Source organism: Scylla paramamosain, chromosome 31, assembly GCF_035594125.1.
Source record: "Scylla paramamosain isolate STU-SP2022 chromosome 31, ASM3559412v1, whole genome shotgun sequence".
NCBI classification, from domain to species: Eukaryota; Metazoa; Arthropoda; class Malacostraca; order Decapoda; family Portunidae; genus Scylla; species Scylla paramamosain.
This window is the reverse complement of record NC_087181.1, coordinates 18,346,500-18,361,499: the sequence shown is the minus strand read 5'-3', so window position 1 is coordinate 18,361,499 and position 15,000 is coordinate 18,346,500. Positions and strand designations below refer to the sequence as shown.

At 41.7% G+C, this 15,000-nt stretch overlaps 1 non-coding gene across 1 annotated transcript; it reads right to left on the bottom strand.

The window, feature by feature from the left end:
- Window positions 1-8,971: 8,971 nt before the first annotated feature.
- Trnaf-gaa (transfer RNA phenylalanine (anticodon GAA)) lies at window positions 8,972-9,044 on the bottom strand. The gene has a single exon. It is a non-coding gene; the product is annotated as a tRNA-Phe (tRNA).
- Window positions 9,045-15,000: the final 5,956 nt, after the last annotated feature.

Genomic DNA, 15,000 nt, shown 5'->3' with positions numbered 1-15,000 from the left:
AGAGAGAGAGAGAGAGAGAGAGAGAGAGAGAGAATGTGGGGGAGAGTGATAAGAAGCTGGATGGAGGATCTCTCTCTCTCTCTCTCTCTCTCTCTCTCTCTCTCTCTCTCTCTCTCTCTCTCTCTCTCTCTCTCTACTACTTACACTTCACAGGGACTTCACAACTTCATCTCTGACTGCTGTGTTTGTGTGTTTGTGTGTTTGTGTGTTTTAAGGTTGCAGCCCTTCACTAAGTTGCCGTGAGCCTCGTGCAAGCTGGCGGAGATGAGGGAGCATGCAAGGTAAATGGGTGGTGTGTCTTTTTTAACTCCTCTAAGCGTCTAGGAAGTGAGAAGGACTTGTGGTGTGTTGCTTGGGGGTTTTTTGAGTGTTTCTTTGCATTTGAATGTTTACGAGTAGTGTGTGTGTGGTGTTGTTAGTTTTATTGGTTTGGGTCTGCGGATTTTTGAGTCTCTGTTTGTATTCCAGTGAGTAGAAATAGTGTTTTTTTTTGTGTGTGTTTTTAGTTTTAAGTGTCTTTGTGTGTAAATATTGTGTGTTTGTGTTTTTAAGGAGTTTTGGGTGTGTTTGTAATCTTGTGTTTAGGAGAAGTGTGGTGTGTTGCGAGGTTTATTGGTTTGTTTTGAAGTTCTGAGACACTTTGTATTCGAATGCGTTGTAATTCTGTCTTTTGCGTTTTTTTTTTTGTTTTTTTGAGGAGTTTTGTGGCTGCGTTTGTATACTTATAGGAAATTATAGTTTTTTTTTTTTATGTGTGTAGTTTTCGCGTGCTCGAAGGAAGCCTGGCAAAGATACAGATTATAGAAAAATCTGTTATTTTGTTGACCCCCAACGCCAAAGAAAAAAAAAAAAAGAAAAGAAAATTAACGAGATATTTAAAAATGAAGGCCCAAATTACTTACGGAAATTATCTCTATTGCTTTACTTTAATGTATTGGACTGTCGCCTTTGTGAGTAATGCATTGATTACACCAAGACAAACTGAAAGGATGCTTTTTTTTTTGTGTGTGTGTGTGTGTGTGTGTGTGTGTGTGTTCACATCCGCAATAATGGGATTGAATTTTTTTTCTCTCAATGAAATACAGATTCTTCTAATGTAATTCTGCATCAGTCAAGTCAAGTTGCCAGCAAGGCTTTAAAAAATATAGTTTGTGCGTACTTACATCAGAAATCACCTGTTATATGACTCGCCCGCATCATTTTTTTTTTTTTTCGAGAACTTCAAATTTTAAGAACTTTATGGAAAATTATTAGCACTCTCAATCATTAGCACTCTCAAGATTAATGACGCTGGTTTGAAAATTTAAGAAAAAACAGACTTAATCTTCTCATCAGAAATATAAATGCATAATATACGTATCTATTTGCATAATATTAATCGAGTATAACCTTTCTTTGACATTTAATTTTATGAATCCAACACATGGAAAGCTGGCGAGGTATCATAGCATCTAGAGACTGTAAGTGAAGGACAGGCGGCATGGCATGACGTACTGGTGCTGAAAGGAATAGAAATACTGTCATGATACCAAACAAAACGAATTGACGCAATGTTCAAAAGATCTACCAAAAAAAAAAAAATAAATAAAATATGAATATCAAATGAACAACTTTCACCAATTACTTCCGGGGCTTCAAACTGGCGGACATGGCATCAGAGTGTCTTTTTGCAAGGGTTTATATATTTCATCTCCCTGGTCTGGCGTGGCTCTCTCATTGGCTGGTTCACGTATTGCGCCGCGTTCTGCCTTCATCAAACGCAGACACAGGAGAGGAAGCAAGTAAACCAACAAAAATATATCTGGAGATCGGACAAGTGAATGAGAGAGAGAGAGAGAGAGAGAGAGAGAGAGAGAGAGAGAGAGAGAGAGAGAGAGAGAGAGAGAGAGAGAGAGAGAGAGAGAGAGAGAGAGAGAGAGAGAGAGAGAGAGGGGTTCATTGGTCTGGTGGGTGGCTTGGGAAAGAAATCCTAATATTGGGAGATTGAATGGTAACAAGGGACGGGGTGCAAGAGCCGCGAGAGAAAGGGAGAGGAGGAGGCAGGCAAATGGATGAAGCGAGGAAGAAGTATGAGGAGGAAAAAATGTGGCTAGGAGTGGAAACAGCTAGCAGAGGGAGGGAACAGCGAAATGGAAGGACCAAAGAGAGGAAGGAAAGAAGAGGAAAGCAAAACAGATGGATGGTCAGAGGAGTAGAGGAAGAGAAAGAAAATGTGAATGAAGCGAAACTGGAAGAGATGAGAGACCTGGAGGGCTTGATGAGAGAGAGAGAGAGAGAGAGAGAGAGAGAGAGAGAGAGAGAGAGAGAGAGAGAGAGAGAGAGAGAGAGAGAGAGAGAGAGAGAGAGAGAGAGAGAGAGAGAGTGCTTATCTAAATATGTACACTTTTTTTGTGTCTTTTATAGGTTTCACAGTCTTTAGTCTGTCTCCTTTACACCTGCGAAGTTGAATTGAAGATAAAATAGTGTGAATAATTACAGTTAAATCATTCGGGTGTTGATTCATGAGAGAGAGAGAGAGAGAGAGAGAGAGAGAGAGAGAGAGAGAGAGAGAGAGAGAGAGAGAGAGAGAGAGAGAGAGAGAGAGAGAGAGAGAGAGAGAGAGAGAGAGAGAGAGAGAGAGAGAGAGAGAGAGAGAGAGAGAGAGAGAGAGTTACTGAAGACTAAGGTTAAAGAAAATACGCTGCCTGTTTAAGATTACAAACGTTTAAGAAAAAAAAAGAAATAAAACTGAAGAACTCAAGAGCGTTAAAAAAATACTGACTTCTAAGGGAAAATAAGATTGAAGATCATAAACGTTTATGGAAAATAGAGTTCACAAAACGTTCAAAAGTACATATGTCTGAAAAAACGTTCAAAAGGACAAATATCTGAAAAAAACGTTCAAAAACTCAAATGTCTGAAAAAAATTTAAAAAGCACAAATTTCTGGAAAAAAAAGTTTTAAATCACAAACGTCAAAGGAATACAAAAGATAAAATGTATAAAACAACAAACGTATAAGGAATAAAAAAAAACTCAAAAAACGTTCCAAAGCACAAACGTTAAATGAATAAAAAAAGAAACATAAGGAATAAAAAAAAGATCAAATTCACAAATTCTTAAGAAAATGCGAAAGAAAAAAAAAAATTACAAAAGCGCAAATCTCTAACGAATACAAACCTTTTAAAAACACAAACCCCTCAAAAATCTCTCACATTCACAAACATCTAAACCAAACAAAAAAAAACAAAACAATATCTTAATGGACCACTTCCCTTAAACCCACACACACCCAGGACTACAAACACGAGTAATAGTAATAGCCGGTCCACACACACACACACACATACACACACACACACACTTTCCTGAACTAACAAGAAGTGGACAAACCGGACTCAGACTTTGAATGGCCCCACTCATTTTTTCCCCCTGCCCCTTCTCTTGTATTCTCATAATGACCTCCAAGAGTAAATATGCTTCTACTTTACTGCTCCACCGACTTTATATACCCTGGTAGACGCCGTTGCCAGACGTAGGATTAGTTTTCTTTTTCTTTTTCTTTTTTTTTACTCCCTTCCCTCGATCTCTTAGTCCCTTTCTCTCTCTCGCACTTTTAGTAAGGCCGAAATATCCTGGACCCGAAGCAGCCACTCAACGAAATAAACGCTTCGTGTATTTATTTAATGGTAATGCTGCTGGGTCTGAGAGGGGCTGGTGGAGACCGCAGGGAAAGAAGACAGGGGGAGGACTAAGGATTTCGTTGGTGAGGGATTTGAAAGGGGCTTGATGGGGAAGGAGGGGAAGAGAAGTAAGGAAGGAGAGGAAATTTGTAAGGGGACTGATGGGAAATGAGGGAATGTGAGGATAAAAGGTTCTATGAGGATTTGGGGTCTGATGGGGAAGAGAGGGGAATGGAAGGAAGGGGGAGAAAAAAGGTACTGTGAGTTTGGTGAAGGAAACTAAGGGAATGGGAGGAAGAGTAGGATTATAAGTACTCAAAGAGAGCTTGGGGAGGTTAGAGTAGAGGAGGGTAGATTGGGGAGGTAAAGGAAGACGAAGAGGACTGGCTGAAGACTGGAAGAAGCGTGGAGGGAAGGGTAGGGGAAGTGTACAGTGTGGCAGAGGAAGGTAAGAGGTTAAGTGCGCGTGGGGAGGGGGGAATGAAGGGGGTTTTTAGATAGGATATGAAAAGAGGAATTAAAAGGAAGTAATTTCACTTGTCGGTGTTAAAAGATGGTATTTTTTTTTTCAGTTTTGCTGTTTTCATTTTGTTTTTTGTCGTTTTGATTTATTTTCGATATTAACAAGTTTCCTGCTATTATCGTTCTTGGATAACACTTATAGCAGTATAAAAGTAAGTCTGCATGAATATATATAGAAAAAAAAGAAAGAAGATAGGTTAATTTTGCATTTTCCAGACTACAAAACTAAATGACATGCTTTGGTACAAAAATGTGGCTGAAAAATGTTGAAGAATTGTAAGAGAAAAACGTCAAACACTGAAAGGGTTAAAGAATACATTTTTTTCTCTTTCTTTGAAGTTGTAATTTGTTTTCTATTTCTCTTACCATTTTACTTTATCATTAAGTCTCATTTCTTGTTTTTCATCTCATTTTTCATAATTTACGGTCGTGTTTTTCTTTTTTTTTAATTGGCTTCCCTTTTCATGACTTGTTCTTACTTGTAATCTCAGTGATAACTCCTCTCTAACCCTTTTTTTAATTAATTGTCTTTGTATGGTTTAGTTATTTCCCCTTTTATCTTCTTATACCTCACTCACTTTTCCCTCTTCTTATCCTCCATCTTTTATCTCTTTCTTTTTTCACTAATTACCTAATCCATGCTTCTTCTCTCTTTCTCTCTCTCTTTTTCATCTCGTTCAGCCTTCTTTCTCTTTTTCCTTTATTTACCAACGTCCTCCTCCTCCTCTTTTTAATTATCTCATTGAACTTCACTCCCTCTCTCCCCTTTTCGTCCTTTGAATCTTCAGCATAGCTCTTTCTGCCCACTTTCTTTTTTCTCTTTTTTTCTCCTTTCTGACCCTCTTCATCTTATTTTAATTGCCTTTGTGTATGTTTTGTTTCGTATTTTCATCTCGTTAAGACTCTCTCTCTCTCTCTCTCTCTCTCTCTCTCTCTCTCTCTCTCTCTCTCTCTCTCTCTCTCTCTCTCTCTCTCTCTCTCTCTCTCTCTCTCTCTCTCTCTCTCTCTCTCTATTTTTTTGTTTATTTTTCTCTATCGTCCTTTTAATCTGGTCATTTTCCACCTTTCAGATTTCCCTATTTTTTATTTTTTTTCTCTTACAACGTCCACTTTCTTTTGTCTCTATCATCCTTATAATTTCTTCCTTGGCCATTTTTTTCCTTCAATTCGGCTATTTTTCCATCTTTTTCTCCCCCTCTATCTCTCTTTACACATTTTTTTCTCACCATCGTCCTTGTAAATCCATCCAGTGGCCTTTTCTCTCCTTTCTCAGTTATTTTTCTATCTTTTCCCTTCCCTTTTCATCTCACTTTTCATGCATTTTTCCCTCTCTACATTCCTTTTAACCCCTTTCTCTCAGATCTCATTCTTTTCTGTTTTTATCCCTTCTGCAGGAGAGCCGCTTGTTTATTCAGAGGCTCATTATTGGAGGAGGTGAGGCAGGGATTCCTTCGCCTCTGTCCACACACACAGGGAGGAAGAGCTGGCCCCGTCCACTTGGGTTTTCAGAGGGAAGGCTGAGTTGATATCTGGGCCACGAGTCAGGGGGATTGGGGAGGGATTGGGAAGGGCCTGTAACTCCCACCGACGGAAAGTTTGCTTGAGGGAGAGATGGAGAGAGAGGGAGAGGGAGAGGGAGAGGGAGAGGGAGAGGGGTGGTGACTGTGTGTGTTACCTGTTGTACTGAAGATTCTCCCTCGACATCTCAGTAATAATTTTTCGCTCTTATAATCACATGACTGTTATGTGACAACTGTACTGTGAATACTCGTGATGTAAATAACACACACACACACACACACACACACACACACACACACACACACACACACACACACACACACACACACACACACACACACACACACACACACACACACACACACACACACACACACACACACACACACACACAGAGAGAGAGAGAGAGAGAGAGAGAGAGAGAGAGAGAGAGAGAGAGAGAGAGAGAGAGAGAGAGAGAGAGAGAGAGAGAGAGAGAGAGAGAGAGAGAGAGAGAGAGAGAGAGAGAGAGAGAGAGAGAGAGAGAGAGAGAGAGAGAGAGAGAGAGAGAGAGAGAGAGAGAGAGAGAGAGTGTGCAGTAAGGTCAAGCATCGTTAGCTATCATTATGGAGTATAATTGTCTCTTAAATTAGTCTCTCGCTATTTAGTTGTAGTTATTAATTAGGAGGGATGTACGTAAACAGCCCTAAAATATATGAAGGTATTGCTATATAATTTTTTAACGAGAGAGAGAGAGAGAGAGAGAGAGAGAGAGAGAGAGAGAGAGAGAGAGAGAGAGAGAGAGAGAGAGAGAGAGAGAGAGAGAGAGAGAGAGAGAGAGAGAGAGAGAGAGAGAGAGAGAGAGAGAGAGAGAGAGAGAGAGAGAGAGAGAGAGAGAGAGAGAGAGAGAGAGAGAGAGAGAGAGAGAGAGAGAGAGAGAGAGAGAGAGAGAGAGAGAGAGAGAGAGAGAGAGAGAGAGGTGTATTATGATCACAATATTGCAAAGTACGAATGACGGTTCCGGTACTTAATACACACCTAACACACGAGCTTGTTAAATATGGCGTTGTATTGTATTTCGTACGTACTGTCCTGAAATAACTGAATAAACGTAAGCCTGGTGCGGTTATTTCTCTGATGGACAGCCAGAAACGTGACCTCGGCGTTGTAATATCCTGGTTCGTACATACAGCAAACAAGTCACCATTATCTCGCGTGATCTTATTATTGCATTTATTACAGAATCCCTGCCTTCTCGGAGCTCCAGCAAAGCAGCCCGTCACAATGGGTAGTTTGCAGTAATTGGCACATCGTTTTCAAAGGTTGATCTTGCATTGTTTCGCCAGTCTGACCAAACAACTCAAAGGAAAAAATTACCCTTTAAAAAACCAGGTGTGCAGAGCGGTGACTTGCCATGTCAGTCTGCCCGCCGCTCGATGCCCTCTGATTTCTAATATTTCTTTCAAAAACAAATTTTAACCAAAGAGGATTATGGGCTTGTTGACTCAACCAGATTCGCGACGTGGCCGAATTATTCAACAAAACTTTTATTTAATTCAAGCTTTGGGATTTCAAGCTATTTTTTTTATTATAGAGTTGAAAGAAACATTATTATATTACAAAGGGAAGATTATCTATACCATGAATAGTTTTTTGACTAATAATTCAACAATGTACTCTGCATGAACAGTGATGAGGCGTTTATGCAACCCTTCATGTACCGCTGCGCTGCATGTGGGCTGTGCGTGGGGTGGGTTTTGTGAATGTAACCTTTGCATTTTGTAGATCTCTAATTGTCCTGTGACCCCAGAGAGAGAGAGAGAGAGAGAGAGAGAGAGAGAGAGAGAGAGAGAGAGAGAGAGAGAGAGAGAGAGAGAGAGAGAGAGAGAGAGAGAGAGAGAGAGAGAGAGAGAGAGAGAGAGAGAGAGAGAGAGAGAGAATGACACACACACACACACACACCAACACAAAGATTCCATCACAGAACACACAAGACAGCAAGTGAGTTGAAGAAAAAAAAATGAGGAAGAGAAAGAAAACCAGGAGTGGGAGAAAGCAAGTTGTGAGAGTGAGAAAGGAGAGGAAGGAGGGTAAGAAAGGTGTCCCTGGAGGCTGCTGTGGTGGTGGTGGTGGTGGTGGTGGTGGCGGGACGGGGGTAGTGTGGGAGTTCCCTGTGTTGCGAATTTGCTCCCTGAGGTGTAGCAAGATGAGGACGATGCAAGAAGGTGATTTATGGGACAGGAAACCTTACTGCAGTGCGGGAGAGAGAGAGAGAGAGAGAGAGAGAGAGAGAGAGAGAGAGAGAGAGAGAGAGAGAGAGAGAGAGAGAGATGTTTAGTAGTAATAGAAAAAGAAGCGTAAAAAGAAAAAAATGAAGCCATGAATTGTGTTAGTTTAAGGGCGAAAACTGAACAAGAGAGAGAGAGAGAGAGAGAGAGAGAGAGAGAGAGAGAGAGAGAGAGAGAGAGAGAGAGAGAGAGAGAGAGAGAGAGAGAGAGAGAGAGAGAGAGAGAGAGAGAGAGAGAGAGAGAGAGAGAGAGAGAATTAAAGATAGACACAGAGAGACAAACAAACAAAAATATTACCTGCATCATCTCATTAGCATTAAACACGGCAATTTTTTTTTTCCCACGTCAGTCAAAACAACTCATACTTTCTACTGGTGACGCGAACTACAGTCTATAATACCAGTAAAGCTCCCTCCCCCGCCCACACCTCCGTTATCGCCACAGAGGTAAGGGGAGAACACTGAAAACTCACTGGAGAAAAGCTATGTATTTTATTTACATCGGTTAATCTCCATGTAATCACTGTGATGTTATGTTATGTAGTGAGGGAATGAACTGGTGTCTTTTCGTGGTTGTTTTTGATGTGATAGCTTGTGTATTTATTTATTTATTTTTATCTTTTTATCTGTGTGTGTGTGTGTGTGTGTGTGTGTGTGTGTGTGTAATTTATTGTCTTCCTTCACGGTTACCTTTTGATGATTACACGTGTCTTGTTTGTTATTGTTGTTATTGTTGATGTTCTTGATGTTATTATTATCTCTATCTTGATTATTATGATGATGATGATGATGATTATTGTTGTTCTTGTTCTTGTTGTTGCTGCTGCCTCCGCTGCTGTTGTTGATGTTGTTGTTGTTGTTGTTTTATTATTGATGCTCAAAATATACTAAATCTTATATGAAATAATTTCCTATCTATATTTCCTTTTTATTGTTTCTCTCTCTCTCTCTCTCTCTCTCTCTCTCTCTCTCTCTCTCTATCTCGCTTGCAAAAACAGTGTTGCCCAGACCCGGGATCGAACCGGGGACCTTTAGATCTTCAGTCTAACGCTCTCCCAACTGAGCTATCTAGGCACGTGGGACGAGAGGGTTGCTGGTTTATATTTGTCCAGACCACGGCCTGTTGCCACCGCCGCCTCCACCAACCCGACGCCGCCACCGCCTCCACCAGCGCCACCTCCGCCACCACCACCACCACCACCACCACCACCACCATCACCACCGCTACCAATATCTTTATTAAACCATTATCACCATTATTATCACTAATACAACTGTTATCTTACTACTACTACTACTACTACTACTACTACTACTACTACTACTGCTACTACTTCAGGTAATCATTTCGGTTACCACTCTCAGATAATAAACTGATAAAACCAATCAAGAGAGAGAGAGAGAGAGAGAGAGAGAGAGAGAGAGAGAGAGAGAGAGAGAGAGAGAGAGAGAGAGAGAGAGAGATTTTGCACATTTCCTGAGCCGTCGATAAAACCTATAGACTCTCTCTCCCCCGAATCGAAAGCATTCAATTCCACACTCACTAAGGAAGTCCCCAAACCTTTAGTTCCTTTACGTTTTCAGTGCAAACACCCCCACAATCAACTCATCACCCACCATTCCACCCACCCATCCACTCAACCACCCATGCCCCTCGCCGCCCTCTCCTCCACCACATCACCATCACTTACAAGTTGCAAAGCAGAATTTTATGCCGGAGCGAGCAAGCAAGTTGAGATTGTGCCAGACGGTCAATGTATGGGTCTTGTGGGACGGGGGTAGCTCTCTCTCTCTCTCTCTCTCTCTCTCTCTCTCTCTCTCTCTCTCTCTCTCTCTCTCTCTCTCTCTCTCTCTCTCTCTCCCTCTCCCTCTCTCCCTCTCTGACAAAGCTCCCTCGCATACCCCTCTCTCTCTCTCTTCTCCCTTCCTTTGTTTTCAGATTCACCACGTCGCTTCGTGATTAAGCTCTTGTGGTTTTGCAATTAAGGTGGTTCCGGATAATTGCATCCTCAGGTGGTGGTTAGGTTAGGTTGTTAAGGGACTTTTCACCTGTAGTGGGTATTGAAGCATCGGGGCTCAGGTGAATAGGTACCAAGTGATCTCTCTCTCTCTCTCTCTCTCTCTCTCTCTCTCTCTCTCTCTCTCTCTCTCTCTCTCTCTCTCTCTCTCTCTCTCTCTCGTGCAGTACTTGGTGAAATAGCTCAACTGAAAGAGACGAAAATAGAAAAGAAAGATTGTTCTGAATTTTTCTTTCCTTGTAAAGAGAGAGAGAGAGAGAGAGAGAGAGAGAGAGAGAGAGAGAGAGAGAGAGAGAGAGAGAGAGAGAGAGAGAGAGAGAGAGAAAAAACCGGTGGGTGTTTCTGACATTTTTCCTCTCTCTTTTCTTTCACCCCTTTCGTCTGGCCATCTTCTTTCCTTGTAATGAACCTAAAAGTGTGTCTTGCTGTCCCTGGACGTCTGTTTGCTCTCTCTCTCTCTCTCTCTCTCTCTCTCTCTCTCTCTCTCTCTCTCTCTCTCTCTCTCTCTCTCTCTCTCTCTCTCTCTTCCTTGTCATCGTCATCTTGTTATTCTTTTCCCTTTCCCTCATTCTCCTTTCTTTTTCCTCCGTGACATCCCCCTCTCCCTCTCTCTCCCTCTCCCTCTCCCTCTCTTTCCCTACCCACCCCAGTCATCTCCAAAATCGTTCGGACTTGTCATAATTATAGTAAGCAGGTTTCCCCTTGGGCCCGGGAGTGCACCTCGAGTCTTTCAACGCATCCTTTACCTGTATTGCAATTTTCCGCCCTGCCTCCCGCTCTCTCCCTAAGGGGCTTGACATTTGCTTGCCCCTGCGATGGAGTGTGTAGGAGGTTTTCGTCCTTTCCATCTCCTTCCTCCTCCTCCTCCACCTCTTACTCCTTCTCCTTCTATTCCTACTCGTTGTGTGTGTGTGTGTGTGTGTGTGTGTGTGTGTGTGTGTGTGTGTGTGTGTGTTTGAGTTGTGTGGCTTTTCCGTTTTTAATAAGGTCGTTTCTTAGAGAGAGAGAGAGAGAGAGAGAGAGAGAGAGAGAGAGAGAGAGAGAGAGAGAGAGAGAGAGAGAGAGAGAGAGAGAGAGAGAGAGAGAGAGAGAGAGAGAGAGAGAGAGAGAGAGAGAGAGAGAGAGAGAGAGAGAGAGAGAGAGAGAGAGAGAGAGAGAGAGAGAGAGAGAGAGAGAGAGAGAGAGAGAGGCAAACATGTAGTCAACCAGAGATAGTTAAACATATTTTTTTTTATTACATTAAAATTAATGAAAAATAAAACGGAAAAAAAAGATTGGAGTAATTGAAATAACAACACCTTTTTGTGTCTGTGGATTTCACCTCTCTCTCTCTCTCTCTCTCTCTCTCTCTCTCTCTCTCTCTCTCTCTCTCTCTCTCTCTCTCTCTCTCTCTCTCTCTCTCTCTCTCTCTCTCTCTCTCTCTCTCTCTCTCTCTCTCTCTCGGTTTACAAGGCCAGAAAATAAGCCACGAAAAGATCATTATATATTTACTTTTCTCATTTTCCCACATTTCCTTCTCATTCTAGAGAGAGAGAGAGAGAGAGAGAGAGAGAGAGAGAGAGAGAGAGAGAGAGAGAGAGAGAGAGAGAGAGAGAGAGAGAGAGAGTAAGGAAGGGAAAGAAAATTGGAACCGTGGACGTTATGAATAAATACTTCATAATGTGCCTGCTCTCTCTCTCTCTCTCTCTCTCTCTCTCTCTCTCTCTCTCTCTCTCTCTCTCTCTCTCTCTCTCTCTCTCTCTTCCTTCCTTCTTTCCTTCCTTCCTTCTTCGTCAATTTCCTTCTTCCAATTTCTTTCCTTTTCAACCACATGTCGTCTTGATTATCTTGGCAACAAACTCCTACGTAAAGGAAGTTTCCTCCTCCTCCTCCTCCTCCTCCTCCTCCTCCTCCTCTTCCTCCTCCTCCTCCTCCTCCTCTTCGTCCTCTTCGTCCTCCTCCTCGTCTTCAGGTTTCCACTAGTTCTTTTCATCTTTTTTCTTGTTCTGTTCCTCCTCCTCCTCCTCCTCCTCCTCCTCCTCCTCCTCCTCCTCCTCCTCCTCCTCCTCCTCCTCCTCCGATTTCTCTCTCTCCTCTTTCAACTATTCTAACATATTTGTGTACTGAAGAAAATGCAAGTGAAATTTCAGGGATAAATCTTATATGAAGGTTGTTGTAATGGAGTGTTGTTTTGTATATAGTGAGTGAGAGTCCTGGCTTTCGTAATTACTAAGATGTAATGGTCGGAAAAAAATGACTTAATATTTTGCTCTCGGTTCTGAAAAAAAAAAAAAAAATTGGATTGTTGAGGTATGGTTAGGGTTTTGTATTTATTCTCTCTCTCTCTCTCTCTCTCTCTCTCTCTCTCTCTCTCTCTCTCTCTCTCTCTCTCTCTCTCTCTCTCTCTCTCTCTCTCTCTCTCTCTCTCTCTCTCTCTCTCTCTCTCTCTCTCTCTCTCTCTCTCTCTCTCTCTCTCTCTCATTACACATCCCCTCTTTCTGGCTTTCAGCAACATAGTGTGCATTCATTTTCTCTCCCTTCCCTCACAGTACACACACACACACACACACACACACACACACACACACACACACACACACACACACACACACACACACACACACACACACACACACACACACACACACACACACACACACACACACACACACACACACACACACACACACACACACACACACACACACACACACACACACACACACACACACACACACACACACACACACACACACACACACACACACACACACACACACACACACACACACACACACACACACACACACACAGTTTATTTTTAATTTTTACTTTATTTTTAATCTTTAACCTGCTACTTTCTCTCTCTCTCTCTCTCTCTCTCTCTCTCTCTCTCTCTCTCTCTCTCTCTCTCTCTCTCTCTCTCTCTCTCTCTCAGGTAAGAGGGATAATCAAATAATCAATATCTTTCCTTGAATTTAAAAGTCAACACGCATTACAGGTGAGAGAGTCCACTAATTAACCCGTTATTGTCTACCTTCTCTCTCTCTCTCTCTCTCTCTCTCTCTCTCTCTCTCTCTCTCTCTCTCTCTCTCTCTCTCTCTCTCTCTCTCTCTCATAATTTCTTTCTCTTCTTTCTTAAATTTTGTTTTGTTTTCTTGGTCGTCTCTTAATTTCTTAGTTGTCTGTTTTTTGTTTGTTTGTTTCATTCGTTCATTTATCCATTCATCCTTTATTTCATTCTCTATTACTCCCCGTTCCCCGTTCTTCTCTCTCTCTCTCTCTCTCTCTCTCTCTCTCTCTCTCTCTCTCTCTCTCTCTCTCTCTCTCTCTCTCTTTTATGGTCTCATTTATCTCATTTCCTTCGATACGTTGTACTTTCTTTATTACCTCTTATTTCAGTCTCTCAGATCGAAGAAAGGAAGGAAGAGAGATGGCGGCGGCGGCGGCGGCGGCGGTGGTGGTGGTGGTGGTGGTGGTGGTATTTCTTGAGGTGAAAGGTAGAATCTCCAAGTTCGTAGAAATGGTTGGAAATCATTATCAGAAAATACCTTTGGCGCGTTGGAAATTACTGATGGTGTTCTGGGAATGAAAGATGAGTGGAAGAAGGCAATGGGTAGGTACTGTGTGTGTGTGTGTGTGTGTGTGTGTGTGTGTGTGTGTGTGTGTGTGTGTGTGTGTGTGTGTGTGGGAGGCAAGGAGGACCACAAAGAAATGTTGTTGTTGTTGTTGTTGTTGTTGTTGTTGTTGTTCTTGTTGTTACCTTTGTTGTTCCAGACTAGATTGAAGTGTTTAGGTGTATGTAATATTAACCTTTCACTAATTACCTTGAGGCTGTTTGGTAACATTTGACAGATCGCCTGTAATAAAGTTTTCATCCGTATTAATGTAATCGAGTCATTTCAGTATTTTTAAACACTTTCATTAGATCATCCTGCCTTTTGAAATCATCTGAATGTAATCTTTTGAGTGTAATTGAGTCACTGCAATGTTTTAATCCTTCTATTATATCATCCTGCCTTTTGAAACACTGCATTTATTTAGTCCATTCAGCCTTTGTTTATAGCGAGTGTTTCTCAACCGAGGTATCATTTTATATATTTTACGTAATATCCTTTCAACCTCTCTACTTGATTGTATTCGATTTATGTAATGTAACAACCAAACCTTTTCGTAATATTCAAGATGAGGTTGGAGAAGAATAGGAGGAGGAGAAAGAAAAGGAAGTGTACATGATTAGGTATTAAAATATTCTTTCTCTAATACAGGAACCAAAAAACTGAATAGGTACCACAACTTTCTTTGTCTAATATAGGAACCAAAACTGTATACTATTCAAGATGAGGTTGGAGGAAGGAGAAAGACAAGGAAGCATATAAGAAGAATAGATCCCAAAATAGACATCAGGAAACATTTTAATGAAGAAGGAAGGATAGAAAGATAGCAAGCGATAAATGAGAGATACTTAAGAAAGCAAAGTAGGAAGAGAGAAGAAGAAGAAAGAAAAATGGAGAAGTATGATAGATAGAGACACGTACAGAAGAGAAGGAAGCGATTGAAAGAGAAGGAGGAGGAGGATGGAGGAGGAGAGATGGAAACCAAGTAAAGGAGATGAAGGAGAGTTCGGAAGTGTGGAAGAGAGGTTATTGAAGGAGGGAAAGTGGAGGTGATGGAGGGAGGGAAGGAAGGGAGGAGGGGGAGGGAAGAGAGGCTGGAGAAAGCTTGTTTGTAAATGGAACGCAAAAGGGAACAAGAAAAATAAGTCAGGGACGAGAGAGAGAGAGAGAGAGAGAGAGAGAGAGAGAGAGAGAGAGAGAGAGAGAGAGAGAGAGAGAGAGAGAGAGAGAGAGAGAGAGAGAGAGAGAGAGAGAGAGAGAGAGAGAGAGAGAGAGAGAGAGAGAGAGAGAGAGAGAGAGAGAGAGAGAGAGAGAGAGAGAGAGAGAGAGAGAGAGAGAGAGAGAGAGAGATAATGATAATGAGTCCGAGAAAAGTGGACGAGAAAGAAAATGTGATAAATATGAATATTACATAGG